The sequence below is a fragment of the Chiloscyllium punctatum genome, chromosome 9 (genome assembly GCF_047496795.1).
Source record: "Chiloscyllium punctatum isolate Juve2018m chromosome 9, sChiPun1.3, whole genome shotgun sequence".
Classification (NCBI taxonomy): Eukaryota; Metazoa; Chordata; class Chondrichthyes; order Orectolobiformes; family Hemiscylliidae; genus Chiloscyllium; species Chiloscyllium punctatum.
The window spans coordinates 117,570,969-117,587,381 of NC_092747.1; positions in this window are offsets into that span (position 1 = coordinate 117,570,969).

The following is a 16,413-nucleotide window of genomic DNA, read 5'->3' on the forward strand; positions in this document are numbered from 1 at the left end:
TCTTCCTTGGCAATCCATGAGTCTAGTAAGTTAGGTTTTGGTCCACTTGGGGTTTGTATTTCCAAGTTAATGGTCTGGAATGCATTTGTAATGTACCTGCACTTCTATCTTATTTTCAGTAACCGTCAAAATTGAATTCATGATTTTGGACTGTTTCAATGATTTAGCTTAATTCTTGAATGGCCCTGTGCCTGATTCTGGGTCAGCTGCACTTGAGATTCCCTTGTGGTGGTCATAAGCAGCTTGACCACAGAGATAGTGATTTTTGTATTTCTGTTACTTTGGGTTGAATCCCTATCCTGAGACACCTTGTCTCTGGTCAGTTTCTCATGCACTATTGGGGAAGGTAGTTCTACTGAGGAAGGTCTCTTCCAGATAAGCCATTGCTTGTTTAGGAAATTCAGAAGTCCCAATATATCTTTGGGAGGGAGGACTCTATTAACCATACAATGGGTTTATTCTCTTCAACATCCAAAGCTTCCAATTTAGTATTCTTGCCTTCCCTTTCTCAGCCATCTTAAACTGAAAAGCTCTAAACTGACATTTTTCTTGCAAGCCAGTTCTAACCTGGTCCAGTTTAGTTCTTTTGGCTTTTCTTTACCATCTTCAGTCCTTGCAGGTTCCAATACACAATACAAGCCCTTTGAAACTTCCCCCACCATTTTCAGTGTTCCTGGGTTCATTGGAGTTATGACATTCTGAGCAGATTTGATTAGATTATCTCCAGTGTGGAAACAGGCCCTTCGGCTCAACAAGTCTACACCGACCCGCCAAAGCGCAACCCCCCATATCCCTACACTTACCCCTTCGCCTAACACTACGGGCAATTTAGCATGGCCAATGCACCTGACCTGCACATCTTTGGACTGTGGGAGGAAATTGGAGAACCCAGAGGAAACCCACACAGACACGGGGAGAATGTGCAAACTCCACACAGTCAGTCGCCTGAGGCGGGAATTGAACCCAGGTCTCTGGCGCTGTGAGGCAGCAGTGCTAACCACTGTGTCACCGTGCCACCCGTCAGCATCTAAGCTATTTGTAGCAATAGGTCAACCCATGAACAAGCTTGGGATCTCACCTAAAATTCATTATCAGCTCACGCTAAAGATACTCCTGCATTCTGTCCACTTTATCAACTGGCCATCGTACTCATATAAATTCTGCTCTTGGTTGCTACTTATGGAACCTGTAAGTATCCAGTATCTCTGAGAAGCTGTCTTATTGTTCTAATTCCCTGAACTACTTAGGACCATTTTCTCACTGATGATGAATTCTTGAGGTACGACTTTGTGCATATTTGAAAACAGATTCATGACTTTCATGGTCAAAGACATTGTCATGTTGGCAGGAGTTCTGCTTTAATGCATCATTTTGCATGCTAACAGTTCTCTGCATTGTGGCTAGGCTTGAAACTTTGCAACTTAGAGATTGGTGAAAAGTCACGATCTGAAACATTGACTCTCCTGCTCCTGTGATGTTGCATGACCTGCTGTGCTTTTTCCAATTCTACACTTTATTGACGTTGACACAGTACAAGCAAACAGTTCATGGTCTGGTTGGCTTGCTTTCCAGGACCTTTATTTTTAAACCTGAGCATTGACCTGCCCTATCTTCCCTGCTTTCCTTCCATTTCAGATCTATTTCCTTTCTCTCAGTGCTCTTCGTTTTAATCTCTCCCTTGCTGGTAAGAACTATCTGACACAAAATCACTGTGATTAAGAGGTTTGTGAGTTAAACTATAGCTATTAACCATGATTACTGTACCTCTGACTCTTGAAACCCTCTGTGTGAATTTGGATGGTGTTAAGGAGACAACTTTAAAATTCCTCCACACATACCATTTCTCTTAAACCTTCATTTTTAGGGTTTGGATTCAGCAATTAAGAGAGTACCTTTTTGATTTTTTGTTTGAATTCCAGCTAGATCTGTATGACTTTTTTTCGACAGAAGTTCTGGGAAAGGTGATAGTATGTTTTCCGCAGTTGGTCATGGTTTTCTTATTTGCAAAGAAAGTATTGATTTCTTTCCAACCAGCAACTTTGAGACAGAGATGGAGAATCTAAGGTTTGCAGCCAACTCAGCCAGGAGTCTTGCTGTCCCTCCAAGCAAACAACAAAGAACACCTGAATTTAGCTAATCAATAAACTCAAATTTCAGTCAAGTGACAAAGATGGGCCCTTGGGTTGCTGAATGCCCATTGCTACGGGCTGATTAGGAGGTTGTTAAATTAACAGTGTAGCTTCATCTTTCCCATCAGGGTTTCTGTTGTGAGGTGGCGAGGTAAGTAATAGCATTTATGTGTATTTTAGAATAATAGGTCATGATGTTTCGCTTTGACATGAGCTAGTTGAAAGCAGCGAGCACAACTGTGTGTCAGCTTTAGCTGGAACATCTATACAATGCTCAGTGTTCAGAAGCTTCTGAGAATATTATACAATCAGGCTTGGCTACTCCATTTGTCCAATTTTGAAGGACTTGGGTATGAATATATAGAGAAGACAATGCCTTTTCTTTGAGATTTCACTACATGCTGTTTGGACATGACATAGTGTTGTGGTTGTTTTCAAGCAACCTTCAGTATTTGTTTTGAGGCTCCTTGTTAGCTTTCTCAAGGTTCAGTTCAATTGCATGGATTGGCTGTTTCTTTGTAATTTACATATTTATGATTTACATGTCAGAGCAGCCTTGCTCCTGATTCAGTTGAGTCAATTATAGCATTCCTTCAATACAGCATTAGATGGGACATTGGACATCAACAGTAAATCATAGAATCCCTACAGGCCCATCAGCCCAACAAGTCCACACCGAGTCTCCAAAGAGTTACCCACTCAGATCCATTCCCTTACCCTATAACACTACATTTACCCTAACTCATGCACCTAACTTACACATCTCTGAACATCATGCACAATTTAGCTTGGCCAATTCACCTAACCTGCATATCTTTGGACTGTGGGAGGAAAACGGAGTACCGAAAGGAAACCCACATACACACACACACACACACACACAGGGAGAATGTGCAAACTCCACACAGTCACCTGAGGCAGGAATCAAACAGAGTCCCTGGAATTGTGAGGCAGCAGTGCTAACTACCGAGCCACCATGCCACCCACAATATAATGTCTGGTTTATTTCAAGTTTCTGGTTGTCAACTAGCGGGATAAACCCCGAGATGTAGCTAATTAATACCAGTTCATGTTTTAGCCTGATAGGCTAGCAAACTGATTAATTAAATAAAGCACTGGTGACAGCAGGGATTTGAAAGAAATAGCAAAATATAATCTCCATGCAGAATAGGTTTCTATTTAATTTTTCTTAATATTCTCTCCACCAGGCTTCAGCTGTCAAGTGGAAATCAAAGACAGGTCCTGTGTGATTTATAAAAATATTTTCATTCCAGTCATCAAGAATTCATTGGTGTTAAGGGCCAGTACTGAATTAATCTTGTCCCTTACTCGTCAAGTTATGAATATTCCAAAGTATGCTCCATTAGACTACTTTACGTTTGTCAGACTTGCTTAAGTTTGCATTTTCAGAGTCAAAGTGTTACATATGCTATCTGAAGTGTTGTTAATTGATTCTGCCTACTTCTAAATTAAAAAGGAAACCCAACAGAAAGTAAAAGAATAAATATCCTGAGTGAAGTGTTCTCAAAGCTTCTCCACCACTGACAAGACATAAGTAAGCAGCATGTTTGAACAATTTGCCTCAGCAAATGCAACCTTAGCAACACTCAAGAAACCCAAGAACAAACAGGCTGCTTGATCGATAGTGTACTAACCACCTTAAACATTTACTCTGTTGAGCTGTGACACACAGTGGCCTCAGTATGTACCATCTTCAAGCTGCTCTGCAGCAACCCACCAATTTCCAAGAACAGCACCTTTCAAATCCATGCTATTCTACTGAGAAGGCCAAGTACAGCAGGCATTTGAGGAACATCACAGACTGCAAGTTTCCTTCCAATTTACATCATCTGACAAGATTTCACTGCTACTTCATCGCTGCTGGGTCAAAATCCTGGTCCTTCTGTGGGCGTATATTCCTCCAGAGTGACCATAGCACTTCAAGAAGATGGCACATAACCAACTCCCTCCTAAGGACAATTACAGATGGCAATAAATGTTGTCCTTATCAACAATGCCCACATCCCACATATAAATTCAAAGTGCCTCCAAGCCTGTTAACAAATAAATTTGTCCAACATTTTATTAACAGTCAAATTAATTTGAAGGGGCAGGGTTAATGCAATTGCTGTTAACAATCAGACAGTTAAGCTGTTGCCTTGGAACCACCTTTTACTGTATTTGTAGGTAAATTAAACAATGATGTTAGAATTGTCAAATAACAATGTGGGTGTTACGATTTGTTTAGTGTTTGTACTCTTCCGTTGGAAACAATTCCTAGTCAAAAGCCTTGAGCATGAAATGTAAGCTGACATTTAGATAGTTTAAGATCACACAACACCAGGTTATAGTCCAAAAGGGTTATTAGGAAGCACTAGCTTTCAAAGCACTGCTCCCTTCATCAGGTGGTTGTGGAGTATCACCTGATGAAGGAGCAATGCCCCAAAAGTTAGCGCTTCCAAATAAACCTGTTGGACTATAACCTGGTGTGTGCCCTCAGAGTGCTCTGTGGTACAATTCTCATATACATGTCATTTTGCAAAACACATGTTTCGTTAATGGGAATTCACTGTGATACGATTGTCGAACTGGGGACACTTTCTAAAGCACAGACTTTTAAAACATGTTGACTATAACATGATCATATCGGGACCACATTAAGCACTGTTTCTAAAGTGCAATCTTTCTATAATGTGGAGTTGCACAAGTACGCAACCAACACATTACAGAAGAACTACCTGTTGACCCCTTTTAATATTTGAGAGCTGCAACTTTAAGTAGCCACAAAGCTTGGTCAAGGTCATAGAGTCATAGAGTAAAGGTTAAGTTCATTGCAAAACTATTTGTGTAGTTATTTAAGTAAAAATGGTCAGGTTCTTAGCTACAAATACATGTCCAAAGATAAAGATGGAAGTTACATATAAATGTGAAGGTACAGTTAGTCTCGATGATTATTGGGATCTGTTACTTCTTGAAATTTCCCTTTCTGAGTGAAAAGTTTGAAACCAGAAGGCAGAGTTAGCAGCTGCAATGGGTTCTGTATTCAACTATTCAGTTTTAGGTAGACCAAGAAAAAAAATGAGAGTGAGAAAGGAGGTTGTTTGTTTTCACTTGTTTTATAGTTATGGTATTTGTTGGACTCCTTCAATAGAAAAGCTAGTGCTTTCTGTACACTGATGGTGAGCAGTCTTCTTGAACTGTTGCAATCCATCTGGTATAGATATGCTCAGAGTGCGATTGGGAACCCCGCTGCATGAGTTTGATTGAGCAAAATGGATGGAATGGATATATATTCCCAAACCAAGAAGATGTGTTGCTTGGAGAGGAACCTGAAGTAATCTGTATTGTTTTGCAAAATAGCAACCATGTTTGATTATTGAACAATGGTTGCATGATGTTTATGAGAAATGTGACAAGGGCAATGCAAAAATGTAGGCCTCCCTTTATCACCAAACATTTAAATTACAGACGTGCATGCCATGTATAATTTACAACATTGGGGAAATGTTCACTGGCCTGAAATTATCAGTAATGGGAACATTTATCAAAATACATAGCTCACTGCTTCTTGCTTTTGGGATCAATAGCACCTGTGTTGCAGGGTTGTTTTTTGCAAACTGCTTGAATAATGAATGATTCCAAACTTACCTCATTGATTGACATCACTCATCTGCTGACTATATTGTCAATGGCTGACAGAAACAGGGAAGATCTAAACACGCCTGAGACTAAGGAATATGATCTCATCCATCTTAGTATCACAGTACAGCCTGCAGGTACCTTGTTCTATGAGTTCTAGCTATGCTTGACATGGTACAACTGACTCATTTTACTTGAACAAGGCTCATGTCAAAAGTCAAAGTTTCAAATGGAAATTATTGACATGCTGTTTGCACTGAAAACTAAGTAACAACAACTTTTTTTTGTAATATGAGTACCATATAAACGTGACGATTTAATTTAAGAGATTCATGTAAAGATTAATATTGGCATCACAAATTCCTAGCTGGCAAACCAGTAATTATGATATAAAACTATCTGGTCAGTATTGAAGTGATGAATATTTCATTTCTCTAATGACATATTTTCATAAAATAATGTAAAAATAAAATGCAAAACTGCTAGTCCACTTATTATATGCATTGGACGCTGCTTAAATGTGGACGTCTAGCTAGCCTGAGATTGTTTTGAAGGAGAAAGTGAGGACTGCAGATGCTGGAGAGTCAGAGTTGAAAAGTATAGTGCTGGAAAAGCACAGCAGGTCAGGCAGCACCCAAGAAGTAGAATAGTCAACGTTTTGGGCATACGCCCTTCATCAGAAATTGCTTTGAAGATGTGTGTCTTAAGTTCTGAATTGTAAATGCATGCAGTAATTAAAATTAACAATGCATTGGAAGTGTACATTACAAAGCAGTAACTGGATTTTGTCCACACAAATCACTTTTTGATATCACAATGCTTCTTAACACATGACACTGGAACTTCAAGTCAAAAGGCACAAAATATATCAAGTAAAGCATTTTAAAAATTTTTTTGTCGCTTTGTCTCACATCCATAACAACTGAAAGTATGTGGTGAGAGATTTCTGAATTAAATTAATAAACCAACTCAAAAGACTCTCCTGAAACCAGAAGTGAGCGCTGACTAAAAAAAAATTGGTCTAACCAATATGCTGCAAAAATAAGTTTTACTTTCGTAGTGAAATTTTCCATTTACCTGAAATTCCAGTTAAGAACATAGAAGGCACTTTGATAAGAATAAATATTCAAAATATATGTTAGGAACTAAAGCAAGTAAAATGATGGACAATGATTCTTGTGGATCCTTCAGACTTCCCCGTTTAAATTGTGTCAGCATTGTGTAGGATTACGTAGGATGTATGACACTCAACAGGCCACTGGCCCAATCCTGAGGGGACACAATTCTGAGGGGACACAATTCTGAGGGGACACAATCCTGAGGGGACACAATTCTGAGGGGACACAATCCTGAAAGGATAATTCCTCCTTTGGGAGAACCTAGAACTGAGGGTCATTTTTTCTTGAAAGAATGGGGCAGAACATTTACAACAGAGATGTGGAAACATTTTATTTTCTCTCAGAAGGGTTGTGAATCTTTGCAATTCTCTTCCCGAAATGACAGTGGATCCAGAATCTTTAAATATATTTTAAGGCAGAGGATGAGATATTATCGGAGACATGCAGGAATCTACATTTCAGGTAAAATCAGATCAGCCACGATCCTATGGAATGGCAGAGCAGGCCAAGTGGGCTACTCTTATTCCTTGTTCATATATTTTAAGATCAGCCATGATCATATTGAATGGCGGTGCAGGCTTGAAGGGCTGAATGGCCTACTCCTGCACCTATTGTTTATTTAGATGTTTATAGCCATCAATGCCAATATTTATTCAACAGATGAGCCTCCATCTGTCTTTTCTCATCGAAATCTATAATTGTAACCCAGTACTTCCACTCCATCAAATTCTTGTCTTAATTCCCTTTAGCTGCATCAAAACTATTCAAACCAAACACTCCCGTTCCTGTGGTCACTATCACCAAAATACTCTCCCACCACAAGATCTGATACCTGCCCCGGCTCATTTCTGGGCACCAAGTCTAGAATGGCCTCTCCCCTTGTCGGCCTGTCCACGTACTGAATTAGGAAACCCTCCTGAACACACCTTACAAAAACAGCTCCATTCAAACCTTCTGCTCGAAGGAGGTTCCAATTGATATTGGGAAAGTTAAAGTCACCCATTACAACAACCCTACCACGTCCACACTGCTCCAATATCTGCCGACCTATGCTTTCTTCCATCTCCCTGCTGCTATTGGGGGGCCTGAAGTAAACCCCTAACACGGTGACTGCTCCCCTGCTGTTCCTAATTTCCACCCATACTGACTCGGTAGGCAGATCTTCCTTGACAATGGAAGCTTCTGTAGCTGTGATACCCACTCTGATTAGTAGCGCTATACCCCCTCCTCTTTTTCCCCCCTCCCTATTCTTTTTAAATGCTCTAAACCCTGGAACATCCAGCAACCATTCCTGAGAAACCCCATGTCTCTGTTATGGCCACAACATCATAGCACCAGGTACTGATCCATGCTCTAAGTTCATCACTTTTATTCCTCCAACTCCTTGAGTTAAAGCAAATAGACTTTAACTGATCCTTTGGTTCCTTCCCAGGAAAATCCTTCCCACTAGCTGGTCTACCTCTTGCTATTGCCTCATCTGCATCAACTCTCATCTCCAGTATACAGCTCAGGTTCCCACCCCCCTGCCATACTAGTTTAAACCCTCTCGAACTACTCGAGCAAATCTTCCATCCAGGACATTAGTCCCCTTCCAGTTCAGATGCAACCCGTCCTTCTTGTCCAGGTCCCACCTTCCCCAGAAGGCATCCCAATTATCTACATATCTGAAGCCCTCCCTCCTACACCAGCTGCATAGCCACGTGTTAAGCTGCGCCCACTCCCTGTTCCTCACCTCGCTATCTCGTGGCACCGGTAGTAAACTAGAGAACACTACTCTGTTCTTCCATCCAAATCCCTGAAATCACTTTTTATATCCTCGATCCTTTTCCTGGCTATATCATGAGTTCGCCCTCCCCTTTTAGAACCTTATACACCCGATCGGAGACGTCCCGGACCCTGTCACCAGGGAGGCAACATACCTTCCGGGAATCCCGATCCTGACCACAAAATCTCCTGTCGATTCCCTAACTGTCGAGTCCCCTACCACGAGTACTTTCCTATTCTGCCCCCTTCCCTTCTTTGCCACAGTTCAGGCTCAGTGCCAGAGAACTGACTGCTATGGCTTTCCTCTGGTAGGTCATCCCCCCAGCAGTATCCAAAACGGTATACTTATTGCTGAGGGGAATGTCCACAGGGGATCTCTGCACTGTCTGACTGTCCCCTTTCCTCCCCCTAACTGTAACCCATCTATCCTTGTCCTGAGCCTTAGGAGTAACCAATTCCTGGTAATTCCTCTCAATTACCCCCTCAGCCTCCCGAATGATCCGTAGTTCATCCAGCTCCAGCTCCAATTCCCTAACACGGTTTTCAGTGAGCTGGAGTTGGGTGCACTTCCTACAGATGTAGCCAGCGGAGGCATGTGCCATTTCTCCCAACTGCCACATTCTGCAGGAGGAGCAAGCAACTGTCCTAGCATCCATGCCCGACCACAACTGCCTCACATTCTACATAGCTATGGAGAAGGAGAGGATTAGGCAAAATGGGAGGATATTTAATTGGGGAAGAGGAAACTATGATGCGATTAGACATGAGTTAGGAAGCATGGATTGGGAGCAATTGTTCCATGGTAAAGGCACCATAGACATGTGGAGACTGTTTAAGGAACAGTTGTTGCAAGTGATGAATAAATATGTCCCTCTGAGACAGGCAAGAAGGGGTAAGATAAAGGAACCTTGGATGACGAGAGCAGTGGAGCTTCTTGTCAAAAGGAAAAAGGTAGATTACATAAGGTGGAGGAAGGTAGGGCCAAGCTCAGCTCTAGAGGATTACAGGCAGGCGAGGAAGGAGATCAAAAATGGTCTGAGGAGAGCCGGGGGGGGGGTATGAGAAAGGCTTGGCAGAATGGATTAGGAAGAACACAAAGGCATTTTACACTTATGTGAGGAATAAGAAAATGGTCAAAGAAAGAGTAGGACCGATCAGAGATAGCATAGGGAATTTGTGTGTGGAGTCTGAGGAGGTAGGGGAAGCCCTAAATGAGTTTTTTGCTTCTGTCTTTACGAAAGAAACAAACTTTGTAGTGAATGAAACCTTTGAAGAGCAGGTGTGCATGCTGAAATGGATAGAGATAGAGAAAGCTGATATGCTGAAAATTTTGTCAAACATTAAGCTTGACAAGTCACCAGGCCCAGACCAGATTTGTCCTCGGCTGCTTTGGGAAATGAGAAATGCAATTGCTTTGCCACTTGCGAAGATCTTTGCATCCTCACTCTCCACTGGAGTCCTACCTGAGGACTGGAGAGAGGCAGATGTAATTCCTCTCTTCAAGAAAGGAAATAGGGAAATCCCGGGCAATTATAGACCAGTAAGTCTCACGTCTGTCGTCTGCAAGGTGTTAGAAAGGATTCTGAGGGATAGGATTTATGGCCATCTGGAAGAGCATGACTTGATTAAATGCAGTCAACACGGCTTTGTGAGGGGCAGGTCAGGCCTCACAAAACTTATCGAGTTCTTTGAGGATGTGACTAGAAAAGTTGATGAGGGTCAAGCTGTGGATGTGGTGTATATGGACTTCAGCGAGGCATTTGGTAAGGTTCCCCATGGTAGGCTCATTCAGAAGGTCAGGAGGTATGGGATACAGGGGAACTTAGCTGTCTGGAATCAGAATTAGCTGGCCAACAGAAGACAGCGAGTGGTCGAAGAAGGAAAATATTCTGTCTGGAAGTCTGTGGTGAGTGGTGTTCCACAGGGCTCTGTCCTTGGGCCTCTACTGTTTGTAATTCTTATTAATGACTTGGATGAAGGGATTGAAGGATGGGTCAGCAAGTTTGCAGACGACACAAAGGTTGGAGGTGTCGTTGACAGTATAGAGGGCTGTTTTTGGCTGCAGCGGGACATTGACAGGATGCAGAGATGGGCTGAGAGGTGGCAGATGGAGTTCAGCCTGGATAAATATGAGGTGATGCATTTTGGAAGGTCGGATTTGAAAGCTGAGTACAGGATTAAGGATAGGATTCTTGGCAGTGTGGAGGAACAGAGGGATCTTGGTGTGCAGGTACATAGATCCCTTAAAATGGCCACCCAAGTGGACAGGGTTGTTAAGAAAGTATATGGTCTTTTGGCTTTCATTAACAGGGGGATTGAGTTTAAGAGTCGTGAGATCTTGTTGCAGCTCTATAAAACTTTAGTTAGACCGCACTTGGAATACTGGTCCAGTTCTTGTCGCCCTATTATAGGAAAGATGTGGATGCTTTGGATAGGGTTCAGAGGAGGTTTACCAGGATGCTACCTGGACTGGAGGGCTTATCTTATGAAGAGAGGTTGACTGAGCTTGGACTTTTTTCAATGGAGAAAAGGAGGAGGAGTGGTGACCTAATTGAGGTATACAAGATAAAGAGAGGCATAGATAGAGTCGATAGCCAGAGACTATTTCCCAGGGAAGAAATGACTAACACGAGGGGTCATAGTTTTAAGCTGGTTAGAGGAAAGTATAGAGGGAATGTCAGAGTTGTAAGAGCATGGAATGCGTTGCCAGCAGCAGTTGTGGAAGCAAGGTCATTGGGGACATTTAAGAGACTACTGGACATGTATATGGTCACAGAAATTTGAGGGTGCATACATGAGGATCAGTGGTCGGCACAACATCGTGGGCTGAAGGGCCTGTTCTGTGCTGCACTGTTCTATGTTCTATGTTCTATGTAATGAGTTCCACATTCTCACCACTATTTAGGTAAAAAGGCTTTTTTTAGATATCCTGTTAAATTTCTTGATGCTGGTTTTATATTGGAGAGCCATCGGTTAAGCTTTTGCCCTTTAAAGGAAACAATGTGACTAGAGACTCAAATCTGGACATTTTTCCCCCCATCTTGTCCTCCACTCATTTAACAGTGTGTGCTGGGTGGCAGGGGGAAGGTGGTAAGAGGGAAGATGGTATTTCACACATCTTACAGGGGCAGCAGCACAGTTGCCTTCTGTCAGATTTTTTTACAAATTCAAAACATGTTTTAAACACTTTACACCCTATTTGGAAACAACTCATATTTAATAGAGATCTTTGGAAAAGTAAGGTATCGTTTAGAATATGATCCTGGGCCTTTGGGAGAGGTCAGTTCCAGAGTCGGGGAGGTTTGAGCTGTAGGGAGAGGATGAAAAGGCTGGAGCTGCTTGCCTTAAAGCATCAGAGGTTGAAAGGTGACCTTATCGGAGCTTATAAACCACAAGGGGCACAAATAAGTTGAATAGACAAGGTCTTTTCCCAGGGCAGGGGAGACCAGAACTGGAGGGATTAGGTTTAAGGTGAGGAGGAAAGATTTAAAAAGGACCTAAGGGGCAACTTTTTAGCGCAGAGGATGGTGCATGTATGGAATGAGCTGCCAGAAGAAGTGGTGGAGGTTGGTACGATTACAACATTTAAAAGGCATCTGGATGGGGACTTGAATAGAAAGAGTTTAGAGGGATATGGGGCATGTGCTAGCAAATGGGTCTAGATTAATTTAGGATTTCTGGTCGTCATGGATATATTTGACTGAACGGCCTGTTTTCGTGCTGTACATTTCTATGATACTAAGTAAGGTACCATTTTGAAGAGGTAAGGCACACTTTGGGATTGTTAAAGCAGTTTTAAATGTGCATGAATTGCATAATCACTTTGCAGTTGCCAAGTTCATTTGAACTTTCAGAGAGAGCTAGGTAAAAACAATGACTGCAGATGCTGGAAATCAGATTCTGGATTAGTGGTGCTGGAAGAGCACAGCAGTTCCTTGGATGCTGCCTGAACTGCTGTGCTCTTCCAGCACCACTAATCCAATGTCAGAGAGAGCTGTCAAATGGAACTGAAATGGTGGTGACAAAGTGTTGTCAAAGAGATATGTCAAACTTTGAAGACATAGAAATCTCTGCCTTGTTAAATATTTGAAATGAAATGTGTGCAGTGGTAAAAAAATCACTTATGTTTGCTACTTACTCTGTTGGCATGATCCTCAGGACCATCACGATAGGTTTTGTGTTCCACGATTGATTTTAAGTGCTATAATTATCAAAGTGGGTTGTTTATCTGTCCAGAATTTAAATGAAAGATCCATGTAACTGTAAAAATCCATGTAACAATAAAGAATTCATTGTGGATGGCAAATGGAAATGCATATTTTTATAGAGGATTAGGTGCTTGAGTGAATTGTATTATTTTATATCAGATTAAGTAACTAAAAGAAGCTTATTGTAGCTATTTTTAATAAATAAAGTAGTTATTTTAAAATACTTAAGTTATGAATAGTTACTCAAGAACTATTTTCCACCTCAGCAGTAGTCTGTGCTTCCATGATGCTCCTGGATGAGGGATGGTTGTGGATGGAAGGTGAAAAGGTGGTGTCTATGGTGTATGATTTAGCATGAGTAAGGTTTACTGGCAGTAATAAATCGTATTGAGAGTGGAAGTTTTGTTGACTGTAAATGAACTATTAAAGAAATGGCATAATTATCAATATTAAAGATTGCAGGGTTGGTATGCATTGTTACTGAAAGATATGGGAGCCACTAGATACATGGCAAATATATTTGCAAAAGTTTTTGCAGTGATAGGAACTTTTGACATTCAGCTCCAGACACTATGGCACATTATGAAAGGGACAGTTACCTTGATACTTTCTACTAGGAGATTGCCTCACATCTAAGATTATGGTTTTCTCATTTCATTTGTGTTCGGGATCAGAGGAATATGACTGCAGTTGAAACAGTTAAATAGACCCTGAGGGGAGGAGCTATGGTCTTTGCCATTTGTCTGACTGAATTTGAGTTTCTTGCAGCTTATTTGAATGAGATTAAGCACTCCAGTGTAGATACATTAATTGACCATAGCACCATGGTACCTAAAACAATTCAAGTAGATGAGAGTCAAAAAAGATGGTAAAATCCTTAGAGGATAATACACGAAGGGGATTGATACTGTTTCTTGTGGTAAAGAAGTTCAAAATGTGATACCGTGAGCATACTTTTAACAATTCCACTTTGGCCTACTCTGCTCCAAATTCATATTTTTATTTATTTGTATGTTCACTCCAAGAATCTGCCCAGTGAACCTTTTCTGCACTGCTTCCAATGGAAGTACATCTCTCATTAGCTAAGGAGATGAAAGCTGTACTCTATGCTTTATCACTAATGTCTTGTACAGCTGAAGCAAGAATTCCACATGCTCATATTTCAAACCCTTCACAGTAAATGCAAACATTCCCACTTGTTTTCCTAATTATTCAAAGCACCTACATGTTAACTTTTTGATATTAATGTACTCAGGAACCTGGGTCGCTCTGATCTGCGGCATTCTGTATTTCTGTGCAATTTTAAAATGTTATGCCTTTCTGTTCTTCCTGCTAAAGTGAACAGTGCCACATTAAATTCCATCGGTCAATTATTTTCCCCCAATCACTTAACCCAATGTAAATTATCCGTATCCTTCTCACAATATGTTTTTCTGCACTATCAGCAAATGTGGCCACAATGCTCTCAATCTTCCCATCCTCGTCATTCGTATAGATTGAAGCTGCAGCTCTGATCCCTTCAACAGACCACAGATGGCTGTTTGCAAAACTGAAAATGATTCATTTACCCTGGATCTTTCTTTCCTGTTAGTTAGGTTCGTGAGTGCAGGTTCATAGCTCCTTGAAAGTGGAGTCGCAGGTAGATAGGATAGTTAAGGAGGCGTTTGGGATGCTTTCCTTTATTGGTCAGGGTATTGAGTATAGGTGTTGAGAGGTCATGTTGCAGCTGTACAGGACATTGGTTAGGCCACTGTTGGAATATTGTATGCAATTCTGGTCTCCTTCCTATTGGAAAGATGTTGTGAAACTTGAAAGGGTTCAGAAAAGATTGACAAAGATGTTGCAAGGGTTGGAGGATTTGAGCTATAGGGAGAGGCTGAACAGGCCGAGGCATGTTTTCCCTGGACTGTCAGAGGCTGAGGGGTGACCTTATAGAGATTTACAAAATTATGAGGGGCATGAATAGGATAAATAGACAAAATCTTTTCCCTGGGGTCGAGGAGTCCAGAACTAGAGGGCATAGGTTTAGGGTGAGAGGGGAAAGACAAAAAAGAGACCTAAGGGGCAACTTTTTCACACAGAAAGTGGTACATATATGGAATGAGCTGCCAGAGCAAGTGGTGGAGGTTGGTACAATTGCAACATTTAAAAGGCATTTGGATGGGGATATGAATAGGAAGGGTTTGGAGGGATATGGGCCAGGTGCTGGCAGGTGGGACTAGATTGGGTTGGGATATCTGGTCGGCATGGATGAATTGGACCGAAGGGTCTGTTTCCATGCTGTACATCTCTATGACTATGACTCTATAACCAATCTCGTCTCCGAATAAGGTAGAACACAATTTATTTTCAACCCTTTGATATGTTGAAACTATTGTATTTGCAGTACAGAAATTTAAAAAATGAATTAGTGAGGTGTGAAACTGATTGATAACAATTGCATCGTTGAATTGATTTCCAAATGATGGTCCTTCGTGTAGATAAGTTTTGGTTGTTTATCATCTTAGACTTTCCTTTGGCTGTTTCTCTTGACAGCAGTTAAATTCATCAGGAAGCATTTATGACAGTGTTAACTGTTCAAAATGTGATACCACGAGTTTACCTTTAGTAATTCCACTTCGCAGTATAATGATGAGATGTCATTTGTTAGCGATTCCATTGCAGTGTGTTTACAATGAAGTCAAAGCATTTCAAAAGCAGCTTCATACAATCTTGTTGGTTGCATTCAACATGGTAAGGATTTGAAAGCTGTGAAGAAATACTCAGAAATAGCAAAGTGCACTGAATAAGGAGTACAAAGTCATTACTATTTCATGACAGTTGGTGAGAAGTGACAAGTGTTGCCAAAGTGACTACCTGGACAGCTCCAAATTAAGGCATTCAAAAAAGGAGAAGTGAAATGTATTTGTTTTCCCTGGAGAACAAAGATACAATAAATGCAATGAGCAAGGGAGTGAGTACTTACTCCTCATTCAAATCTCATAGAATTTCAATTTCCTTTTAGAAATGAGCTCTCCATGTGCAATTCTCAGAGGCCCCAAAATAACATTCCTGCACCGTACTTATAAATATGACAATGTTGGCAATTCTCAGCCTATTGTCAGAACATGCCAGAAACACTCAGAGCCAGGCAACACAAGCAATTGAATCTTCCAGAATCAATACCTAATTGCACCAAATATCAATAAATATAAAGCAGAAATAATCCCAAGAAGAAAACTCCTGACAATGAAAAAAAAAGCCCACTGACATTATATCTAAATAGTGTTCATTTCTACTAAATGTCCTTTTTTCATTCAGAAAGCAACATTGATTTGTTTTGACAACACAGAATTAATTGCCTTAGGGAAGGTTAAAATATTTTAAAAAATATTATTGTCAACTCAGCCAGTTTCTGGTTGGTACTGTTAAAATGAATACATAATAAAATGTTAAAAATCTTTAGTCAATCTTCTTATATAATGGGACCACACAATTTAGGAGAGGGACCATCCTTCTGCAAGTGTTTGTGCAACATAAATTCAATTTATTGGTTCATACAAGTGTAAAATTGCT